The 23,783-nt window shown below is 43.9% G+C and overlaps 1 protein-coding gene across 4 annotated transcripts in view; it reads right to left on the minus strand.

Annotated features, from left to right (window-relative positions):
• Positions 1–23,783, minus strand: part of FANCC (FA complementation group C) — a 152,803-nt gene that overhangs the window by 73,105 nt on the left and 55,915 nt on the right. The gene's annotated exons all lie outside the window — the stretch shown is intronic.

The raw sequence follows: 23,783 nt of genomic DNA on the forward strand, positions 1-23,783 counted from the left end.
GCAAAGGCGAGAAGGATGAGCAATGTGTTTTACAAAATTTCGAACCTACCTTGAGGACAGTTGGATAAACATAATATTCAATCAAAAGGGGATATTTTATAAGAAGTGGTAATTTACCACTTCTAATAGGTTCTCTGGGGGATATCCTGTTATCCCCGTTGCTGGTGTCCAGACACGTGATAACACATGGTTCCAGGGACTTATCTCGGATCACGCTATCAGGCAATCGGGTGCATTTTCCTATGATAGGGTAGACCGATACTCACCATTAGGATTAAATTGTGATGCTAGCTGAAAATGATTTGGGCTAATAGGATACCCCTAAAAGTATTAATAAAGTCTGTGTGGGGTAACTGATTAGCCATGGTCATTTTTTGAATACAAACCCCCAGGATTTTATTGTGATTTAACGTGAAAAAAAAAAACCATAATTTGGTTAAATTTAGCATTATGGGAGTTCTATTGTAGATGAGATGCTGCCCATAGCAACTAATCAGTATATATCTATTATATTCTAGAAGATGTTATATAATTATGTAGAATCTGATTGGTTGCATCTTTATTAGAACTTCCATCTTTCTAAATTTAACCCATTGGATCAGTGAAAAGCAGACAATCTAGTTTTGCAGTAGTGATTGCAGGAAACAGGTATACATATCTGTAACTTGGTTTCATCTGCCAGGTAAAACAACATCCTCTAAGTGCCAGCATCTGGGCTAATAGTATAGTCCTGGGCAAGTTAATTAGTAAAATACTGAATACTTGTTTCCTAGCACGGCGCCAACAATTTTAATTGTATCCATCGGGTCGATCGCATCGCAGGCAACCAAATTGCATGTGATGCGATCGACCCGATTTTTACATTGGAACCAATGTAAAATGGTCCCGGAGACCCGATTTTACATTGGACCCAATGTTAAATGCCCCCAGACCCCAATTTTAATTGTATACCCACCCTTATGGGTCAAATGCCCACCCATTGTTAACGCCACCCCACGATGAACGCCAACCCGAAGCGTGGCGAGCGCAGTGAGCACGCGAGGGGCAGCGGTACGCGTCCTCCGACCTTTTCATACCCCCACTATCCACGTCGGCTTGGAGTTGATTTTCTATAGTGTGGCGAGCGCAGCGAGCCACCGACCCAAAGCATGGCGAGCGCAGCGAGCCCCACGAGGGGACGCGCATGACTTCACAGGTATTACGTGTCCGCTCGCCACGCTTCGGGCTCGGTGGATCGCTGCGCTCGACACACTATATAAAATCAACTCCACGCCGACGTGGATAGTGGGGGTATGAAAAGGTCGGAGGACGCGTACCGCTGCGCTCGCCACACTTCGGGTTGGCATTCATCGTGGGGTGGCGTTAACAATGGGGGGGCTTTTCACATACAAATTACCCATCAGGGTGGGTATACAATCAAAAATCGGGTATGGTGGGCCATACAATGGACCCGATTTTACATAGGAATTTAACATGGAGTACAATGCATACAATGTAAAATCGGGTCGGTCGCATCGCATGCCATTATAATGGACCCGATTTTACAATTGTCGGGAAAGGTGAAAAAAAGCCCGAAATCGGGTCGGTCGGGTCCCATCACATACCTTAACTTAAGGTATGCGATGGGACCCAATGGGCGCCGTGTTAGGAAACAAGTACCAAACACTGCACCTGATTGGCTACCACGCTAAGACATTACATACAGATGGATCAAGTTTACTTCACTATCCTGGCCCACTATTATCCCACAATGGCATGTATGCAATGCTCCAGCGAGCGCAGGGGCAGCATACACTGTCACGCCCATCAGCTTCATTCGCCGCCAGCCTGCCGGTCACCGTATTCAATGCCTCAGGGGCTTGCTGCCCCTGATGGCGAAATTAGGGGCGGCATGCAGGATGGTGGACTCTTTGCGCTGCACAGGCAGGCACAGGCAGGTGGGGGACAGGGCGTCCGCTGCGGAGCGGGATGGAGGGCTGCAGCAGTAGTAGTACTAGTAGTATGCGCGGAGATGGTCCCGCTCCGTGCATATCTAATGAGCGGGACCCAGCGCAGTGCATATTTAATGAGCGAGACCCCGCCTCCTGCATAAATAATGGGGGGAAAAATAAAACAAAAAAATCTAATCTAAATATATTAATGTGGTGCTTGTACAGAAATCAAAATTAGCAAGATCCTTCAAATAAATAAAAAAAACTGACTTGGAAGACACCAAAAAAAAAAAAAAAAATGAATCTAAAACATTTATTTTATAAGTACAAATTTCAGTTTACCTAAAAAAGATGTCGAAAGCAGAACGGAGAACTTCAACAAAAAAAAAAACAGTGAACACAGTTCTCCATTTTGGCATTGAATAGACTTTTGGCAAAATATGCAAAAAAAATATATAGAAATACAGAAGCCAATAGCAGCGACTATGAAACAGTGAATTGGCCGGAATTCACTATTCACTTTCGGCAAACAGTGATCATTGAATACGTCGAATATGATTTTCAGAGAAAAAATTTGCTGATTCGCCGAAAAAAATCTGTGTATCAAGAGCATTGAATACTGCCCAATCTGTGGAGGAAATCTATCTGGAGTACTAAACTGGGGCAAAGAAGGAATTATGAAGCCTCATAACTCCTAAAATGTAGAAAATCTTATTATAGACATAACTTACAATATATCTGGAAGGGTGGTTAAAACAAACACACACACACACACACACACACACACACACACACACACACACACACACTAAACAACTATTATATTACTGTAACTGAAATATTTATAACATTTAAGAATGCATATATTTATATATTTCTGCGCTTGATATATTGCTAACTTTCTTTAATAAAATAAGTTATTCAGTCTATAAAACCCACCTGTGAAGATTTTGTCATCCACACTTACTGATCCTGGCAACTCGCTGTCAGTATAATATTTCCATATTTGCCATGGCTGGCAAGACACAGCTACATATGTCAGAAACTCTGAAGGTGAGTTCTAACTGAATAACTTCAATTATATAAGAAAATTAAAATAATTTGTAAAGTAGGTCTATTACAAAATATTGCAGAATTCGTTTTTAGTATTGTGCTAAAGCGGATAATAGACAAAAAAATCTGGCCAAACATCATGGGCCTGATTCTGGTTGGTTTGTAAAAGCAAATTCCCTCTCTAATGGACAAAACCACGTGCACTGCAGGTGGGGCAGATGTAACATGTGCGTGCAGAGAGTTACACTTGGGGGAGTTATTCAGTTCTGGCTGTTTTATTTTTACACTGCAAAGTACAAACCCCACCAAATCTAACTCTCTCTGCACATAATACATCTGCCCCCCCCCCCCCCCCCCCCCCTGCAGTGCACATGGTTTTGCCCATTAGGGTGAGAATTTACTTTTGCAAGTGAACCAGAATCAGACCCCATGGGGGTTATTCTGGTTGATTCGCAAGACCACCAAACCCCGCCCAGCGAATGCCGGGTCACCCCCCCCCCCCCTCCCTTGCAGCATGTGTTTAAAAGCACTGGCTGCGAATGGATGTTTAACATAAGCATCCATTTGCAGGCTGGGGGGAACCAACCAAATCATTCAATGGTTGCCGACCATCGAATGATGGCGTAGGTGCACTCATAACTAAGTGACTCTCAGGTCATTTAGATATGCATGCATCCTCGGGCGGAAGTGTGATGTCAGCTGCCTGCCTCCCTCCCCCAACCCGTGTCACTGGGCGATTGCATGGGAACGCCTATAAAACACTGGGCATTCCCATGGGAAAATCGCCCAGCCCACCACCACACGCCCCCCGCCCGCAATCCTGGGTCCGTGCATGGCCGCAAGCACCCTGCATCTGCACATGCGCATAAATGCAGACGCACACCATCGGACCCCTTGCAAACAAAGGAGTCAAAATGAACAGACCTGAATAAGGTCCCATATGTGTAGGAAAAGCTGGTTGCAATAAACAGAATACACCTAAGTACAAATATGTAAAAAAGTATCTTTTTAGATATTAGAAGACTTTTAATGCTGAACACAAGATAGCTGAAATTTAATTTTAGTTGCAACTTGCATCTGAATTTTCCATTATATTGGACACAGTAATCTCTCTGTAGTTGCAAATATTTTATAAGACTATTCTTTCCAAACTGAAAAGCTGGTCATACACTAGACGACTTCTCCCGCGATCCCCCTTGAGCCGCCCGGGACCTTCAAGGGGGGATTTGATATATTGTATGTGTTCCTTGTGTATACGATACTGCATACAAACCCAGCCACACCTGCCTGGCTTGGTTGCAATACAACAGATCTCTCCAGCTGGTGCAACTCACATGCTCCGTTGCGATGTGCACGGGACTGCGCATCACATTTGACATGATTTGGATGCTTTTCATGTGATTTATCACCACAATCGCATGAAAAGTGACCAAACTGCATATGAGAAAGGGGAAATATTTGGTATTGCGCTGTAGGTTGGTACCCCTTGCCAGTGATCTATATTTAATATACAGATGGCGCCACTCTCATCCTTGCCTCCAGAATAAATATCCAGATTCCATGTGATATCACAACTCTGAGGGCTGGGTACCAGGAATCTGCTTAATCCTCCATAAATGTTGTGTATTAGGACTAATTGGATAGTCCCAGGCAATCCAGTATCTGCAGTAAATTACAGCAGCTAATTGGATACCACCGTTGGTATTTAAATGGGTTTTGGTATAAACACACAGTTAGCAAAACAAAATAATAAATAGGTATAATCCCATTATCACTGTATGCTTTAGCACTTCCTAAACTCTGTTTTGTTTTCCAATTATATGCGTGTTCTCAACCTTCAAAAAAGCTTAATAACTCTACAAAACTTACTTTAGTCCAGGTTATGCTAACCAGAAGCAAAGAAGAATGCATATTTCTACAGTACAAAGAAAAAGAAATTGGGGGAAATTCACAAAAATGATTAGGAGTGTTCATAAAAATTCTGCAATATTCTAGAATAGCCACTGGGAGGCAACAGAAGGCAAAGGATACCTCCATCATTTTTTTTTCTACTATGGTCTGAAACATTTTAAAATAAAAAATGTAGCATATCGCCTGGACCTTAGAAAATTATTTGAAATGGCAAATTAGCTTAAATAAAGCAAGCTCAAATGTTAATAAGAAATCTGCAACTGTAACAGTTATTTTCAGATTTATTTCCTTCATACCCATCATTTTAAACACAAGACCATAGAACAGAGACTGTGCATCTCCTATGTGGGAGAACCAGGTGAATGCTTTCAATGGGCCTGATTTAGACCCATTCGCAGAAGTGCGGAAATCACGATTTCCATGAGTCCTGAAACTACGATCACAGGAGATTTGAGCAGTTTCAGTGCCCGGCACTTCATGATATCAGGAAAAACTGACTGTTTTGTGGGAGCATTGCAAGCGTGTCTGGACTGGCTGGGGGAGGGCTGCGACGGCTGCGTAACGTTACTTGCAGATGATGTGACCAAAAACAGGGCTGGCCTATGTCTGGCTTTCAAACTAGGCTATGCAGCCAGGGAGCAGATGGTAATATGCTTTAGCGTTTTGCCTACCTGAAAAATTGTGTGAGGGGTAGTCCTTGCTCTGTGCTGGGCGGCCCCTCCACAGCCTAGTGTTGGCAGTTGTAGTTTTGCAAACAACAAGGAGAAAAAGGTTTGTCACAATAGTGGTGCACCTCAGATGCGTCGTAGGACTTAAAACATAATTTTTATTAGGGTCATTTAAAAAGAATTAGGCTGCGAAATATGACAGACAACATATAACATGTAACATGGACAGTGCTGATGTGATTTAAAAGCTTGGGCTCATGCGGCGTCCCTTTAGCATTATGAGGATAAATAAATGTAACTTATATTTAGTACGTTTCACCCTTGGTGCTGGCTATATTGCCTATGATGCACCCAGGGGGACGTAATATAATGTTGTAAATAATTAATGGACTGACTGTGTCATGTTTATATGCACACCACCGTTATACACATATAGAAGAAAATTTCTATTTCATGTGTACTGAAGTGCTGATCGCTGGACAGTTGTTAGATTTAACTGGAATGCACCACTGTATTATTATGTTTTAGTGATTGCCTCTATGTAAGAACACTGTGTAGCGTATGGATCCTGTAATTGGATCCACACAGTGGCGAGGTAAAGGTTAGAGGCAGCTGGCACGATTGCCTAGGATGTACTGCTCTCTTAAACCTATATTCACTCCTCATAAGAGCGCATAGGAATAACCAGTGTCTATCTGTCAGGCAATGCTGGGGCAGAGTCTCCAGCGTACAGCAGGTGTTAGTAATATTGTGGGCAGTGTCACTTTAGGGTCAGGCAGCTGCGTCCCGTTCCTGTCAGAGTCGTGGGGTCACCGGTAAGTATCACCCAGGACTGGCAGGTGGAAATAGCCAACAGCTTGCTCCCGTACGCCCAGTGCTGCTGTAAGGAGCGATGTGCAACAACAATGACAATTTTTACATAAGCATTAGAGTCCTTAAAAGGACTAGAAATATAACAGTCAGGCAAGAAAATAATAAAGCTAAGGGAGCGACCGCACGGCTCGTGGTGGCCGGCGTACGCTTCGCAGTTCTTCCTCAGGGCATCATAGGCAATATAGCCAGCACCAAGGGTGAAACGTACTAAATATAAGTTACATTTATTTATCCTCATAATGCTAAAGGGACGCCGCATGAGCCCAAGCTTTTAAATCACATCAGCACTGTCCATGTTACATGTTATATGTTGTCTGTCATATTTCGCAGCCTAATTCTTTTTAAATGACCCTAATAAAAATTATGTTTTAAGTCCTACGACGCATCTGAGGTGCACCACTATTGTGACAAACCTTTTTCTCCTTGTTGTTTGCATCCATACATATTGTCCTGTGGTAGCACACCCCCGGGTAGTGTATTAAGAATATTAACGACATACCCAGACGGGGGGCCGCTTGTTCATAATATAGCACCAACCTATGTCCTGTGCGTTTGACTGCTCCAAACCACATCTACTGCCCAGTTGTAGTTTTGTGAAGTTTAGCAAAATTACAAATGACTCAGGCCCAATATCCTGCAATCAACAACACTTGATTCAGCGTCTTACAAAAGTACTAGGAGAAAACAACACAGAGAGCCACCGTCGCTTATCACCTCAACTGCCGAGGCACCCAGTAAAGAGGCGTCAGAGCGGGATACCAGCAGTACAGCAGGAGACCAGTGGTATCCAGGTCCCAGCGCACACCAGGAGTTACCGGACAGCCACGGCACAAAGCTGCAGGAGATCCGGAGGTTTGCAGGGGAAGCATCTGACGATCCTAAGCAAGGAGCCGCACTCACCAACGGAGCCGGGAGCAGAGCACTGCAGGAGGAAGGCGTCAGCGGCGCCTCTGGTACTTATTCCGCCAACGCAGCAGCACGGCAGGACCAGGCTGGAGCCGCAGAGTGGGGAGAAGTGGATCCAAGATGGTGCCTGTGTCCGGAGGCGAGGGAGCACGGAGCGCAGCAGGCAAAGCAGCCGACGAAGCCCCCACAGACCATCTGCGAGAGCCAAGGCCGGCACAGGAGAGACTCCGGAGGACGGAAAGCTGAGGATGGTGCGCCCACGGTTCCTGGGGTAGGATAATAAAGCAGGATTTAAGCGGAGCTCTCCGAGCATTAAAAATTTACACCATAATGCCCATTACACTTTAAGCCACACACCATAATGTCCATTACGTATAAGACAAACGCTGTAATGCCCATTATCAATTATGCTACATAAGTGCTGCTTACCTAGATGCTCATTGCCAGGGGTTCCATGCTCTTTGTCATGTGGGATTACATGCTCATTGCCAAGGAGGAATACATGCTTGCGGTAACTGGGGACAGCCACTGGCTGTATTCAGAGCACTGCAGGTCCCGGCTATATGAAATAATACCCCTTTCACACCAGAAAATGCAGGGATTTACCAGGTAATATGGTCCCAGGATTGTGCAGAGACATTCCTGGTTTGGCCCCTTTCACATCAGCCTAGTCCCATTCAATATAATCTTGTAGATTATATTGTTATGAATCTGGGTGTTACCCAGCAGCTGTGACCACTGTTTAGGACGGCCACAACGAACCCTACACTGCCTCTGTTGATCTGTCCTGATGGGTGGCCAGTATCTGCATATGCTAAGGCTTCGCCTTTAATAGCCATGTTTGAAGGGGCGAATTAGGTCTGCCCCGACTCCAGTGCCACGGGTCCTAAAATGTGACAAGGTACTGGAAACCCCTACAGTCAAAAGGTAAAACTGACTAATAAGGGCCTGACTGAGGAAGAACAATAACTAAATGCTCCTGAGCCAAAACCCGGGAGATAAAGCTTTTAACTGAATAAGCAACCTCGTCGCAAACCATGAGCGACCTAGTCGCAAACATAAGAAATAAGACACCACACTAAAATCACAATAAAACACAACAATATAGGCACAGCAAACCACAACTCAAAGCACCCGCGTGAAATAGTAAACAATAAGAATGACAAGATATAAGAATAAGATATGCCAATACGAATGTTATGAAGAGGCATCTGGGCTCCACAAAGGAGCACATACGGTTACCAGAACCGGAACCAGGTGGATGGCAGGAGTCCAGGAACAGAGGAAAATATCCAGCTCAAAGCAGAGGGTATCTGCAGGGAAGGCCAGCAGGAAACAGCCATGGAACCCGAATGAAGCAAAGGGAATGTCAGGTGTCTGCAGAAACAGGAACTATCACTGAAGGGGCTGTGCTGGACGGAATCCCATAAAAGGCTCAGGTGACCAATCACCTGGCAAAGGTCCAGCCCAGCCCCCAGGCCTAATGCTGCCAGCTGTGGGAAGTAGAGCTGACATCCTTCATTGCCCCGGCAACTGCTGGGCGGAAGCGGTGACCTGAAAAGACTCCGCCGGGCAGATGTACAGAACCGCGTCTTTGGTTGCCCCAGTAACTGCCGGCCGCGGAAGCACTGCTCAGCATCTCAGATTGCCAAGCGACCAGCCCCAGGGAAGCGAGCACCGGAAGCAGGAGACACTGGACAGGAGACCAGATGACCCCGCCGCCTGTTACGGTGGCTAACATATACAATAGTATACATTCAAAGTAAATTGTACAATATTCATATTATACACAAGCCATTTCAAACATTACATACTGTATTTAAATGATACAGAAAAAAAACTAAATGAGGCATATATTAATTTTGTGATCATTTGCAACCCAACTAAAACAAAACAAAGAAATATTCAAGCATATGTGCCTACAGAAGGATCATTTGAAATTTCAAAAAATGCATACCATTGATATTGTTTAATACAACATTTTTATAAGTACAAAGCTAATGTTCTCAACATGGCCTTACACTCTACAATGGCCAACGCAGAGCTGGTAAATGTATGTGCTACGATTGTAACTCTTATTCCTTTGCCCAGAGGATGAACCATCCTCTCTTTTCCCAACTACCTTTCATGATTTAAGCAAATTGTAAAAATACTGATCCAACACATTAAACAATGCATTTATACATTCCAAACATAACTTAGACAACACTTTTGTGTCAGCGATTAGTAGTAACTAGAATCTGTAAAAAAAAAACTCTTACTAAGCTGAACATAATGTACCGTAGTATTACCAGAATGTGCTGTGCATGCCAAACCAGCAAGAGGGCAGTAGTACCCTTTGGTCAAGACTTCTTAAAGCAGATGTTTCCATTATTGCACTGGGAATATCAAAGATTGAGAAATACAAAGATTCAAGTTGATTTTCTAGATGAGTTATGTCTCTTGCAATAGAAATCCATTTAACACTATTTCCTCACCTACTAAATGCAATAGATCCTAAAAATGGGCATGCTACTGTATGCTGGAGTGACTGGTTTCTGCTGCAAGAGATTTAGGGGGTGATTCAGGTTTGCTTGCTTAATAGTGAGTTTTGGGTCTGTGAATTGGTGATTTTACGCATATACAAACCCGATGTGCGAACGCCTTTGGCAACTGTAACAGTTGCCGAGGAGTTTGCACAGAGGGGCGGCCAGGGGGCTGGCGTGCCCAGAAAAACTCTGGGCATCTACATGCGAATGCAAGTATGGCAAAGCCTGCATGGGGCGGGTAGATGACATCACATGACATTAGCGCCTGCCCCCTATATAACCATCTCCAGCCCAGATAAAAGTCAGATCAGACTGACTTATCTGCGAGCAGGTGAAAATTCATTTGATGGTCGGCGACCGACAAATGATTTTTCACCCGTCCGACTGCATACGGATGGATGCGTCAGCGTACACATCCATTCACGTGCCAGGGCAGGCATTCGCTCCCCCTATGGATGTTGTTAATCCACTCGCTAAGCAGCAAAAGAACGCTGCTTAGGGAGCGGGTCTGAATCAGGCCCTTATTTATTTGTGATAATAGAACCACTAACATTTTAACACACTTGCCATCATCTTAGTGTCTTTCTAAAGTAGACGCCTACCATAATATATCAACGAGGAGGTGTGAGAAGAGTGCACACATGACACCATGCAGTTAGCAGTATCTGTCGACAGTGTCTAGGTTGACACCATATGATCAACACTGACAAGGTTGATATTGGCAAAAGGTCAACACAGTAATGGTCGACATGCATTTTTATTGTTTTTCCTTTTTTTTAACTTTACCATCCACATGGACTCCAATTGGGAATGCTAAAGTTCCCACAGCATGGTGAGCGAAGGGGGACATACAAGGGGACATGGTGCACTCATTTGGGGTCTGCAAATTAAAAAAAAAAAAAAAGGAAAAAAATCATATAGACCCTCTCTACCTCAACCTTTTCTATGTCAACGTTGTTCATGCCGACCAAGACACTGTTGACCATAATTGCAGTTTGCATGTTATCATTTATATATATATATATATTTATGTCTAGTGTCCGTGAGTCCCCCAAACACTGCCATCTGCTGGCAGAGAGCAAAACTATATCTCATTTTCACACATGCACAAACACAGAAGGTAGCAGGCTAGCTTTCCAAGCTTTTGCCTTGAGCGGGCTTACTTGTTTTAGAATTTGATATTGCCTTTTCTATGACATCTCTGTCTTCTCTGAATTATTTTTGTGTTTAGGTACATGTTGTGAGGATAGTCTTTGAGAAGTATTTTAAAGTAAGCAAATTTATTTCTGGGTAATACTTTGGGGGTATCCACTTAGGTGCGATGAAACATCTGGGCTGTTTTTTTTTGCTATTTTCCCTGCTGTTTCACCAATATTATTTTTACAGGGTATCTATTTAGATGTCCCACACACCAAAAAAAACCCACAACAAACCTTTTGTTTGAAAATAAACAGGTTTCGTGAAACCTGTATGGTTTTGCTGCCACAGCCCTGAAACAGATGCTAACCGAGGAATTTTTTTTCCTGACTGAAGCAGGTAAGTCAGTGAGATCGTCGGGCTGAGTCCGGGGGCTAGACCAGTGGTTCCCAAACTTTTTTGTCTCCCGTACCCCTTGATTAGGCTTTTCATTTATGAGTACCCCCTCTTGACATTTTAGGGGGCGTGGCCTAAAAATGGGTGTGGCTTAACAGGGGCAAGTCATACTGGCAATGACGAGAAAAAAAAAAACCACTTGACCACAATTTAAGCTCAGCCCATTCTGCGGACAGCATACAAAATAACAGAACCTTGTCAAATCTCTATTACTGAAGCAACAGACATTCCAACGGATCACGTTAGCCTTCCAATAGTGCCAGATACACATATGCCCCCAAAAGTGCCAGATACACACATGCTCCAATGGTGCCAGGTATGCCCCCACAGTGCCAGAAACAGGAATGCCACCACTGTGCCAGGTATGACCCCATGATACTGGGTATGCGCCCACAGTGCCAACAATGCCCCTACAGTGCCAGCAACAAGTATGCCCCCATAGTGCCAGCAACAAGTATGCCCCACAGTGCCAGCAATGCCCCACAGTGCCAGCAACAAGTATGCCCCACAGTGCCAGCAACAAGTATGCCCCACAGTGCCAGCAACAAGTATGCCCCACCGTGCCAGCAACAAGTATGCCCCACAGTGCCAGCAACAAGTATGCCCCACAGTGCCAGCAATGCCCCACAGTGCCAGCAACAAGTATGCCCCAAAGTGCCAGCAATGCCCCAAAGTGCCAGCAACAAGTATGCCCCACAGTGCCAGCAATGCCCCAGTGCCAGTAACAAGTATGCCCCACAGTGCCAGCAATGCCCCACAGTGCCAGTAACAAGTATGCCCCACAGTGCCAGCAACAAGTATGCCCCACAGTGCCAGCAATGCCCCCACAGTGCCAGCAATAAATATGCCCCCACAGTGCCACCAATATGGTATGTCCACACAGTGCCAGCAATGCCCCCATAGTATTTCCCAGCGGCAGCACACTCAGCATTGACGCTGCTGCTGGGGAGAGGACAGTCCAGTGTCCCCCTGCCGTGTAGCTGCCGCCGCTGCTTCTCTCAGGGAAGGAGAGTACAGCACACTGCGTATCTCTCCTTCCCTTCACTGTGACTGGGCTGCCCGCCAATCAAAGTTTGCGGGCCGGCTCCTGATTGGCTGCCGGCCCGCAAGCTCTGATTGATTGTCGGACGGGCGGCCAGTCACAGGGAAGCACACTGAGGGGTAGGAGAGATGTGCAATGCACTCTCCTCCCCTCCAGCAACCTGTCTGACTGCCGCGGCCGCCATTACAGGCCAGGCCGCCGCATACCCCCGAGCGGGGTACCACAGTTTGGGAACCACTGGGCTAGACAATAAACAGCTGTTCTCGGCAGAATGAGCCCGACTGCTTCAATGCTGTCGGGGAAGACGGCATTGAATAGGGCCCCGTCGCTGTGTTCCCTGTTGAGAGTAGCGGCAGGACATTGCCTACGATCAATGACTGGAGGTATTTCGATATCCACCCATAATCTTATTGTGATTAGGAGCGATTGACAGATTTGGAGTTTACATCAGGGGGAAATCGTTACAAGTTACTCAAATATATTATTCAATTAAACCAAATTATGTTAATTAAACCAATTGGTTGTTTTTATTGGAATATTTAAATACTACAAAAAAAACAAAACAAGGTGAATCAAACAAAAAAGAAAAGCTTACACCCCTTAGAACAATATAGAAGGGGTATGGGCAGGGCAGCCGAGAGGGGGGAGGGGGGGGGAGCGGGTACTAATTACCCGGGTCCAGGCTTGCTGGAAGGGTCCGGCGGGGGCCCTGGTCCAACCCCCCCCCCTTTTCCCTCCCACCCGGGCAGCAGCACACACCTCTACAGCATCTGGTATGCTGACAGCTCATGCTGAGCCTGCTGTTGGCACAGCACATGCTGTAGATGGGTGTTGCTGCTGCTGAAGGGGGGGGGGGGAGAGACTTTAGAGTGCTTTTTTCAACCACCTCTAAACACCTACCACGATTAGGCCATGCCCCCAAAATCTGACCAGGGCCCGGCATACCTCTCGGCTGCCCTGGGTATGGGTATACCTAATCAGAACAGAGGGCCTTATTCTGGTTCACTTAGAGGCAAATTCATTCTTAAATGGACAAAACCATGTGCACTGCAGGTGGGGCAGATATAACATGTGCTTATAGAATTAGATATTAAGGTACTTGTGTACTAGCACGGCGCCCCGATAATTAGTCGCCCGATTTTTTAATCGAATCGCATCGAATGCCATACACCCGATGGCATGCGATGCGACGCAATTTTAACTTATATATATTAAATTAAAACCCTAATGGGTGCTTACAATGCTTAAATGCACCCCCACGCCACCCCCCAAGTATAAACGTGAACCTGAAGCGTGGCGAGCGCAGCAGGCCCGCGAGGGACGGCGGTACGCGTCCTACGACCTTTTCATACCCCCACTATCCACGTCAGCGTGGAGTTGAGAATAGAAAGTGTGGCGAGCGCATCGAGCCACTGACCCCGAAGCGTGGCGAGCGCAGCGAGCCCCACGAGGGGACACTGATACCTGTGAAGCCCGCGAGGGGACGCGGATATCCACGCTTCGGGCTCAGTGGCTCGCCACACTTTCTATTCTCAACTCCACGCCGACGTGGATAGTGGGGGTATGAAAAGGTCGTAGGACGCGTACCGCCGCCATTCACGTTTATACTTGGGGGTGGCGTGGGGGTGCATTTAACCATTGTAACCACCCATTAGGGTGCTTATACAATTTATAATCGCATCACATCGCATGGCATTGTATGCCATATACAATGGCATACAATTTTAAAATTGTATGCCACTGTACAACATCGGCCAATATCGCATCGCATCTCATACCATCGCGTGCGATATGGTTTGCGATGCGATGGGCCGTGCACAAGTACCGATTGTGCGGTACACAAGTACCGATATTAACACCCAACTGTAATAAAGATTGTACACAATTTTTTGTGTGCTTTATACTTTGTTATGTTTCGTTGTTTGTTTTGTAAATATTTTTCTGTAAATGCATTTTAATAACAATCAAAACATGAATCACATATTATGCTTCAGCTCTTCCTATATGGCTATATAATAACACAGGCAGAGTAACTTTCCATTTAATGCTGTAAAAAGATAATATACAAATCCCATTCCTCCTCTTTTGTTGTGCTATTAATATTATACAATAAAATTTTATATTTTTGAGAACGCATTTTAGTTGAAATGCTACTTAGATTAATGAATTATTTTACCCCAAATCAAACCTGTTATACCCCTTTCCCACCGCCAAAATAACCTGGGTTGACGTGCAATGTGAAAGCACCAAACCTTATAACCCGGGTCAAGCAACCTGGCAATAAGTCTTGGGTTATAGGAAAGGTTAAACCGGGTTTCACTCTGTATAATGGGCAATCCAGGTTTAATGAAAATGGAACAGGGTTTGTGAAAGGGGTATTACTTAATTTTATGATCAGAAAAATGCATACTTTCCCTTTAACCTTCCGTAAACTAGGTGTAATAAATAGCACTACAGATGGAGCGCCTCTCATTCTTGCCCAGGGATTGCCAGAATCTGTCCTCTGGCGATCGCCGGCGGAGAGGTGCTCCATCTCACTGGGACGCACGTGCGTCTCACACGCACGCGCGTCCCAGTTTCCCGTCGGCGGGGGGACGGGAACCCTGTCCGTCTCCGCTTCAGGGAGACAGACAGGGTTAGGGGAGGGGGTGCGGCAAGGCGGCGGGGACCCGGTGCGACCGTTGGCGAGGTGGCGGGGAGCCCCGTTGTAAAGGGACGCACACACATCTTGTGCGAGCGCGTCCCCTTGAGGCGGCTGGCGGGGGATGGCGATTATTCCGCCATCCCCTGCAAAGATGGCTCACGCTCCATCTGTAGGTGCATTGTCCCGCAGTCACTACGCAAACTGATCAGGTCGCAACTCCAGCTACACAAAACTCAACTTGCGCACAGTATTTTTGAAGAATAAGACATTAAGTCTTACTGGGGTACGTCACACCTCACTCAGTCCACTGATGATTAACAGCAGTAGTAGTATGTTCATAATAAAGATACTGTACTGGTATCCTCTTCATCTACTATGTGTATTTCACTTAATACAACACTATGATGTCTACTCTTCAAACAATAGAATATCCATGCAACAACCTTTCAATCCAATCGCAAGCATCCCCCTCTGCATTTTATAACCTTCCTCTACTGTCCTACATGGTATTCTCCAGCACAAGGCTCATACTCTGCTTCACATTCAATGCGATACACCTCTAGAAAGTAATTCAAGATCTCACCCTCATCCGAAAACTCCTGACCAGTTTCAGTATGGCCACATAGCAAAACTCATGCAAAGCATCCTGGCATGTGTAGTTCATCAACATCTGGAGGTGTTGCCCAGCCCTGATTAACCAATGCCCCTTTCAGACCGCACTTAAAAACCAGTATTTAGCTGATTTTTAACCGTTTTAAAACGGTAATCTGTGCGGTCTGAAAGGTGCAGAACCACTTTACCATTTTAAAAAAGCAGTTATTTTAAAAACGGTTAAAATGGAGGGTCCTACCCGTTTCAGACCCGGTATTTTGAGTGATCATTAAATATTCACTGCGCTTCACCCCCTGGAGCCCCCACCTAGTGCTAACACCCCCCAATGTGTTTAAGAAACCTCCCCCCCAATGTTTTTAAGAAACCCCCCCCCCCCATGCAGCCGGTACCTCCTGCATTGAGGATACCGGCAGTATGTACGGAGATGCGCTTATAAATCAAAGTGTCTTTCGGAAAATGGCTGCCCCATAGGAAAACCTGTTTAAAAAAACCCTGTCTTTCGTATGGGGGCAGCCATTTTCCGAAAGTCACTTTTCTTATAAGAAAAGTGACTTTCGGAAAATGGCTGCCCCTATACGAAAGACAGGTTTTTTTTTTAACTGGTTTTCCTATGGGGCAGCCATCTTCCGCTGAAGACCGCACTGGCTTTGACCCTGTATTTGGAAAGTTTCCAAAAACGGGTCTGTTTAAGAGATGCAGTGTGAAGAGGGTTTTACCTGGCAGACCCGTTTTTGGAAACGTTTTCAAATACAGGGTCAAAGCCAGTTATGCGGTCTGAAAGCAGCACTAGTAATTAAATTCAGCTTGGGACCCTGGTAATTGCTGGATTTCCAGATAGTCTTCAATTCTTTATTTCAGTAGTTTTTTCCATTCATTTACCCACTACTGATGCTAGACTCACTGGCCTGCAGTTGTCTATTCTCTAATGTAACATGACTGGGCCAATTGTTTATTTAAAAGAATAAGCTAGCTGCCCACCTATAAGCTTTTTTAGTATTCTTCAATGTAGTGATTTGCCTACATTAAGTTTTGAGAATTCTCTCAGTATACTTTCATCTGTAAATGGTTGTCTATCATCTATCAATGCAGTTTAGTCTAAAAAAAATAATAATCCATAATCGAATAGTAAAATCTGTTTTTTTTCTCTAGCCAAAAAAAACAGACTTAATTGAATACCCGCTATCAATGCTACAACCCGGGTCAGACCCAAGTTATTTGTGTGGTGTGAATGGGGTATTAGGGGTGTATTCATAAAGCAGGGCTTTTCTCTGCTTTGGGCTATTGAGCGCAAGTTAAGGTGAAGAAGTTCCTGACTTCTCCTGCAGAACCCCTGCCCCGTGTCTGAATCACATTGCCATAGTTTAGTATGGTAAGGGCGATTCGTAAAGGAATGGAAAGATCAGCTTCTCGAACTTCTCGATGAAGTTTAGTGCAGAGTGAAGCGCACTGCTTCCCTGCTTTCTGCTCGGCACCCTGGTCTCCCAGCAGCCAGCGCATGCGTACAGGGACCTGCTGGCTGAATCCAACACTGCATAGGAAAAATGGGAAAAGTCAGAGCTGCTGGAGCCCAAGATACTGCATAGGTAGAAAGGTGAGCACACCTAAATTGCTACTTACCAAAGCTATAGATCGCAATGAACTGATGCAGTATAAAGTTATAAGTATCAAGTCATTCATTTGTAATGTTCATGAAAAGACCCCTTAATCAGTATTGCAGTCATTTTGGTCTAGCCATCTGTGCTCAAGCATCGGTACCCTTAAGACCTAGACCCTGTTCATAAATAATAATATCCTCATTAGTGGAATCAAACTGTACAACTATAGATCATTTGCTATAAATAAATCCTGTGAAAATACGTTCATAAAGAAATAATTACTTAGAAAGTCCTGCTAAACAAAGAAACATATTTAAACAATATTAGAAAATAACAATGAAATATTAATTAGATATTATAACTTTCTACTGTGCCCTTAAGATTATTAAATGTAAGGCAGGCAAGGACGTCTATATCAGCAATCTCCTAGGGGATGTGCCCTTGTGCCCTCCAACAAGTGTAAAACACCCAATAAATATACAGTCACAGCAAGCTGTGATCACAGAACTTTACACGAAACATTTCTAGGGATGATATTTATATACTTGTATCAATGTTAACCAGCACCAGGGCTTAACTAGCCAGAACCTAGATATTATTTGCCTACTGATTACGCTTGCTCAGTATGGCCGAAAGAAAAAAAAAACAATAAATAAAATGAGTAGAATGTATGCAATGGGCCACCCACCACTCGCAGTAACCTCAGCTAGACTTCATTTCTGAACTCATAAATCAAATCACACAATAAATGTAAAGATTGGTTTTCCTGCAAGTCTTAAAAAGCAATGAAAGGTTCACATCATGAGAGAAAACCTGAGTCTAACCACCAAGGAAACTGCAGCCACTGACTTGTTGCTATAAGGCAATATTTCACAGGGCATAGTTCTGGAATTATTCCCAAGAAAATGTGGAAATAATCTCCAAATCGATTCTGTAGTCTAAGTTACTTCCATAAGATTCCACTTAGCAGGGTGCTTGCTGACTTATATTTACACTGGTTTTTACAGACACAGAACGTGACGACACCTTGTACAACGGGGCCATATAATTTGTATCATTGAAACTGACATTACACTTGCAGGATGAAATCTTACACTTCGAAATATAGGCACTTGGATATGGTGATATATGATGAAGGCACAGTAAAAACAATCTTGAATAAAATATGTATAATCCATACAAAAATTATATTTGAATAAACACAATAGTAGGAAGCTGCTCCCATATGGTAAACTGCTGATAACTGACTACATAATTAGATAATAATTTTCAATAACATTTAGTATAAAGTATGACATCCTTGGAGTTAAAATTGCATAAGACAGAGGACAAAGCCTTCACTATGTTGCCATTGTGGGGCATAAAAATATAAATAAAAGCCTGAGGAGCAAACTACATCAGGATTGTTAGCAAAGGAGAACAAAATGGAAGTTTTTAAAATGTAGTTAATTTTTTTAACTCTTTCATACATAACCATCCACGAGAGAGATTAGAGGTGAAAGCAGAGTTCAGAGCCCTTTACAAAGGCTTCTCTGCTCCCTCCATTATGTGCCTTGTGACTGTTGCAGCCAATTTAGTTCTATACCAATTTCAGATCTATGTGAATTCCTGATTAGAGTGCTGGAAAATTAAATGTTTTCCCCTTGACAATTTCTGAATCCTTGTGGCCACCAGTGATATTGCAAATTTCGGTACTTGTGGAGTATCACGGCTCCCACGTTGGCCATCGCACGGGAAAAAATCGCATTGCATCGCATGCGATTTTTAACAGAAAAGCATCCAAATGCATTGAAATTAGTAAGAAACATGTTCAATGGCCCCCAAATGTCATTTTTGAGGCTGTACCACCCCCACTATCAACGCGAACCCGAAGCGTGGCGAGCGCAGCAAGCCCGCGAGGGGCGGCGGTACGCGTCCTACGACCTTTTCATACCCCCACTATCCACGTCGCCGTGGAGTTGAGAATAGAAAGTGTGGCGAGCGCAGCGAGCCACCGAGCCCGAAGCGTGGCGAGCGCAGTGAGCCCCGCGAGGGGACACGGATACCTTCACAGGTATCCGCGTCCCCTCGCGGGTTTCACAGGTGACCGCGTCCGCTCGCCACGCTCCGGGCTCGGTGTCTCGCCACACTTTCTATTCTCAACTCCACACCGACGTGGATAGTGGGGGTATGAAAAGGTCATAGGACGCGTACATTTGGGGGCCATTGAACATGTTTCATACTAATTTCAATGCATTTAGATGCTTTTCTGTTAAAAAACGCATGCGATCGCATGCGATGCGATCTCATGCGATTTTGTAAAAACGGTAAAAACAGCAAAAATCGCATCCAATCGCATGCCACTATATATGGCATGCGATGGGAGCCGTGATAATCCACAAGTACCCAAATTTCAAAGTGATTTAGTTGCTAAGTAAAACTTACAACTAACTAGTGATTTTTAACTGCCATAACATTTTACCACTTTATAGAAAAATAAAGGCACCTATAAATGAGCATCTTCCCCAGCTATGTAAGTTAATTGTACAATAAGCCATCGACATGAGAGTTCTGCCATTTAACATTGATGTCTTTGACACAGGGGTCATAGGAACAATCTCAGAGACCGTGGACTCCTCAAAATGTTCCCCAACATGGCTCAACAAATGCTCTTACTAAAATCTTTTGGGAAAATTGTGGCACCTAAAACAAATGACCAGATCAAATTTGACTGGATACATAGGGCTTTTAGACCTATGTAGCAAGCTAATGAAAGGCCAAGAGATGTGATATGTAGGCGCTATTACCTCACATAAAAATATGACATCCTTAAGAAATGACAACACCTGGGCGGTATTCAACAGCGCAGGCGAAGGGGTTTGTGTGGCAAAGATGGCTTGATATCAGGGAGATACACCGAGAACAAGCCATCCTCACCGTCAAACCCCCTTGCCGGCCACTCGGTGTATTCAATGTTCTGGGGAAATTCTGCACTGCTTGCTGTCAAAGCATTGAATATACCCCCTGAATAGAATTCAATTTAATGACAGAAAATACAAATTTGTGAAGACCTGGCGCATACTTTAGCAGCATAGAGCAGTGATTTTCAACCTTTTTACCTTGCGGCACACTAAATAGGACTTTAAAATTGCCAAGGCACACCATGAGATCCCCACGGGGCAAAACACATTGGCCATCACAGGAAAAAAACAAACCTATTGCCCCCCACATTAAAAACGATCACACTGGTCCCCACAGGTAACAAAAATAAAATACATTGGCCCTTTACATGAAAAGAAGAGACCAGTAAATAACATTTGAACTGGTGGTGGCTGTAAATGGGTTTGGGCATCTCTAGATCTGGGGGCACACTTGAGAACAGCTCAAGGCACACTAGTGTGCCACGGCACACTGGTTGAAAAACACTGGCATAGAGTAACGCAAGCTCTAGAGCCACTTTAGCACAAGTTTAAGGCAACCTGTTAGTAGCATCCAGGTCACACACAATGAGAAGTTGATCTCCTTAAGGCAACAATCTTTTTTAGATAATAAAAAATACAAAATACATCATAGAAAAAAGTTGTTTTCTTCCCATGTCCCATACAAAAATGTATGTTTATTTGTATCTGCAATGTAAGTATAGATTTGTTTTGAACTTAGTTTTTACCTTAGGACAGTGGTTCCCAAACTGTGTGCCTAGGCACCCTGGGGTGCCTCAGGACACTTGCAGGGGTGCCTTGGGTTGGTGGACCAAGATCAATTCATATTATTTATGGTCAATGTACCAGGCAAAACCAGTGCTTGTAGCTGCCAATCATAATATATGTGGACAAACAGAAGCAAATCCTGTCCCTCACCAGATAACTATGAAATATAAACACAACGCACTTAAAAAAAAATTCCGGAATTTCCCGATAAGAAGCATTTGGCCTAGGGGTGCCTTGAAAATATTTTGATGCTCTAGGGCAGGCCTGGCCAACCTGTGGCTCTCCAGATATTGTGAAACTACAAATCCCATCATTCCTTGCCACAGTTTTGCTATAGGGAGTGTTAAAACTGTGGCAAGGCATGCTGGGAGTTGTAGTTTCACAACATCTGGAGAGCCACAGGTTGGCCTGTCCTGCTCTAGGGTGCCATGATTCAAAAAAGTTTGGGAACCACTGCCTTAGGATATTCCAACAATGACTGTCATATCACTACATACACACAAATTCAGTTGTCTGACATCTTTCAGTAAATATGGAAAAACCTTCATGATGTACATAAACACAAATATCATAATAATAAAAAAGCTTCTATAAGTATAGTCTATCACACTACCAATTAACTGAAATTATGACCAATAATCTGGAAATATGGAAATTACTGTAATTAAAGTAAACAAACGCAATTTCTGGTTTAATATTAAGGAAACCAATGTTCTGAATGTGAAATGTTTTTGTGTTCCTTTCAAACTTTCGGTTAACCACAATGAACCTAGGTTGCAATCGAGAAAGAGCCAAAAATACTAGAAGAAAAAAAAGCTGTCATTTCTGTTACTATATTCCTTTCACAGATTCCAGCTCATTTCCTTGTACCTCAGTGTTACCAGCATAGGAAAACGTATGCTGTGCTGCTACTGCGGCTAAGACCACACAACTTCGCAGTGGAAACCATCCAAGTTCCCTCAGTGAGTCACCCTCAGCACTGGTACAAGTTTCAGTTATGCATGTATGATATCCATCAGGTTTACAAGTTTACATATGGTCGAGGCCACCACCAACTGTTAACTATTTCATTTCTGGAAAATTACAAGCACCAGCTTTATGTTCCTTTGTACAGCAACAATAAGAGATATCTATCTATCACCAAAAATTCCATTTCACAAACAGATGATATTACTTGACCCAAAAATATGATATTTCCTATGCTTATAAATGAGCAGCTTTAAGCCAAAAGGAAACTGGACACCTTTGGCAAAATCCATACTACAGAAACAAAAACATCCAGAGTTGTTGATTTTTCTTACTCAGTACTTGTGTAGTTATTCAAAGTCAGACAGAGCAGACACCTACAGCAATGCTTAGCTGCCTGCTGCTTGAAAGCATACAACAACATCTACTCATGCCAAGCTCAAAACCACCGACATCTTAAAATAGGAATTTTATTAGGTAGATTGCAACATTAAGAACTGAAATAGTTTCTTAATTCTACTTACAATTTCACAATGAAACTTAAAGCATCCATTTGAATACCACTTCTGATAAAGGCCGATATCCAATTATCCGTGGTTAATTACCGCAGCTAATTAGCGTGCCTGAAGATATGTTATTAGCCCCGGGCACAAGCACTCATCGGGAGTTTAATTCGCCTGCATCAGGGCAACTCCTACTTATGTTTTTTCATGGGATACAGGGTAATTTACCACACACTAAGGCCCTTATTCAGATCTAATCACAGTACAAATTTGTTCTCAAAATGGGCAAAAGCATGTGCACTGTAGGTGGGGCAGATGTAACATGTGCAAAGAGAGTTAAATTTGGGTGGGATGTGTTGAAACTGAAATCAAACCTGCAGTGTAAAAATAATGCAGCCAGTATTTACCCTGCACAGAAACAAAATAACTCACACAAATCTGGCTGTAACTGGATAGCCTGTAGTGGTAAATTCCCATTTTTCCCATGCCGTAATTACCGCCGGTAATAGGATACTGGCCAAAGTTTCTCTTGTGTCAGTTTTCAGGGAATAAACAAAAAGGGATACAAATTTGCAGCTATATTAGTAAATTAAGCCTTAAAAGTTGTTACAAAAAATTCCTCATCTTTTGCTGATTGCAAAGCCCCTATCTCAGTGGTTCCCAAACTTATTTGAATCACGGCTCCCTGGAGTATAAGTTTTTTTTTTTTTACAGCACCCTAGGCCATAATTTTCTATCTAAGAAATTTAGAAAAAAAATAGATGAAGTAAGTTGTGTTTATATGTCATCTTTAGGATCAGTTTTGTGGTGAGGGACAGGAATTACTTCTGTTCGTCCTCATTTTATGATTAGCAGCATCATGCACTGGTTTTGCCTGTTACATTAACCATAAATAATTTCAACAGGTCCTAGACCACCAACCCAAGACACCCTTGTTAGTGTCCCGAGGCACCCAAGGGTGCCATGGCTCACAATTTGGGAACCACTGCCCTATCTGTATAAAAGCTGTGTTGGAACAGACTGTTAGAACAGACTCTGAAGGATTATTTTGACAGTATTTGCTATCATAATGGTAAAAAAAAGCATTTAGCAAAGGAAGACAGCAGTGGAGGCTCTTACCCCTCCACTGCTGCTGCCGTGCTCTTTGCACCTGCCGGTCCCCTGCATGGGGCCAGCGCATGCACAGTAACTTCATACATACTGCGCATGTGCTGGCCCAAGCCTTCATGGGATGCCTTTGCAGCAGTCCCCAGATGCTTAATCAGGTTCCCG

Source organism: Crinia signifera, chromosome 1, assembly GCF_055691185.1.
Source record: "Crinia signifera chromosome 1, ASM5569118v1, whole genome shotgun sequence".
Taxonomy (NCBI): Eukaryota; Metazoa; Chordata; class Amphibia; order Anura; family Myobatrachidae; genus Crinia; species Crinia signifera.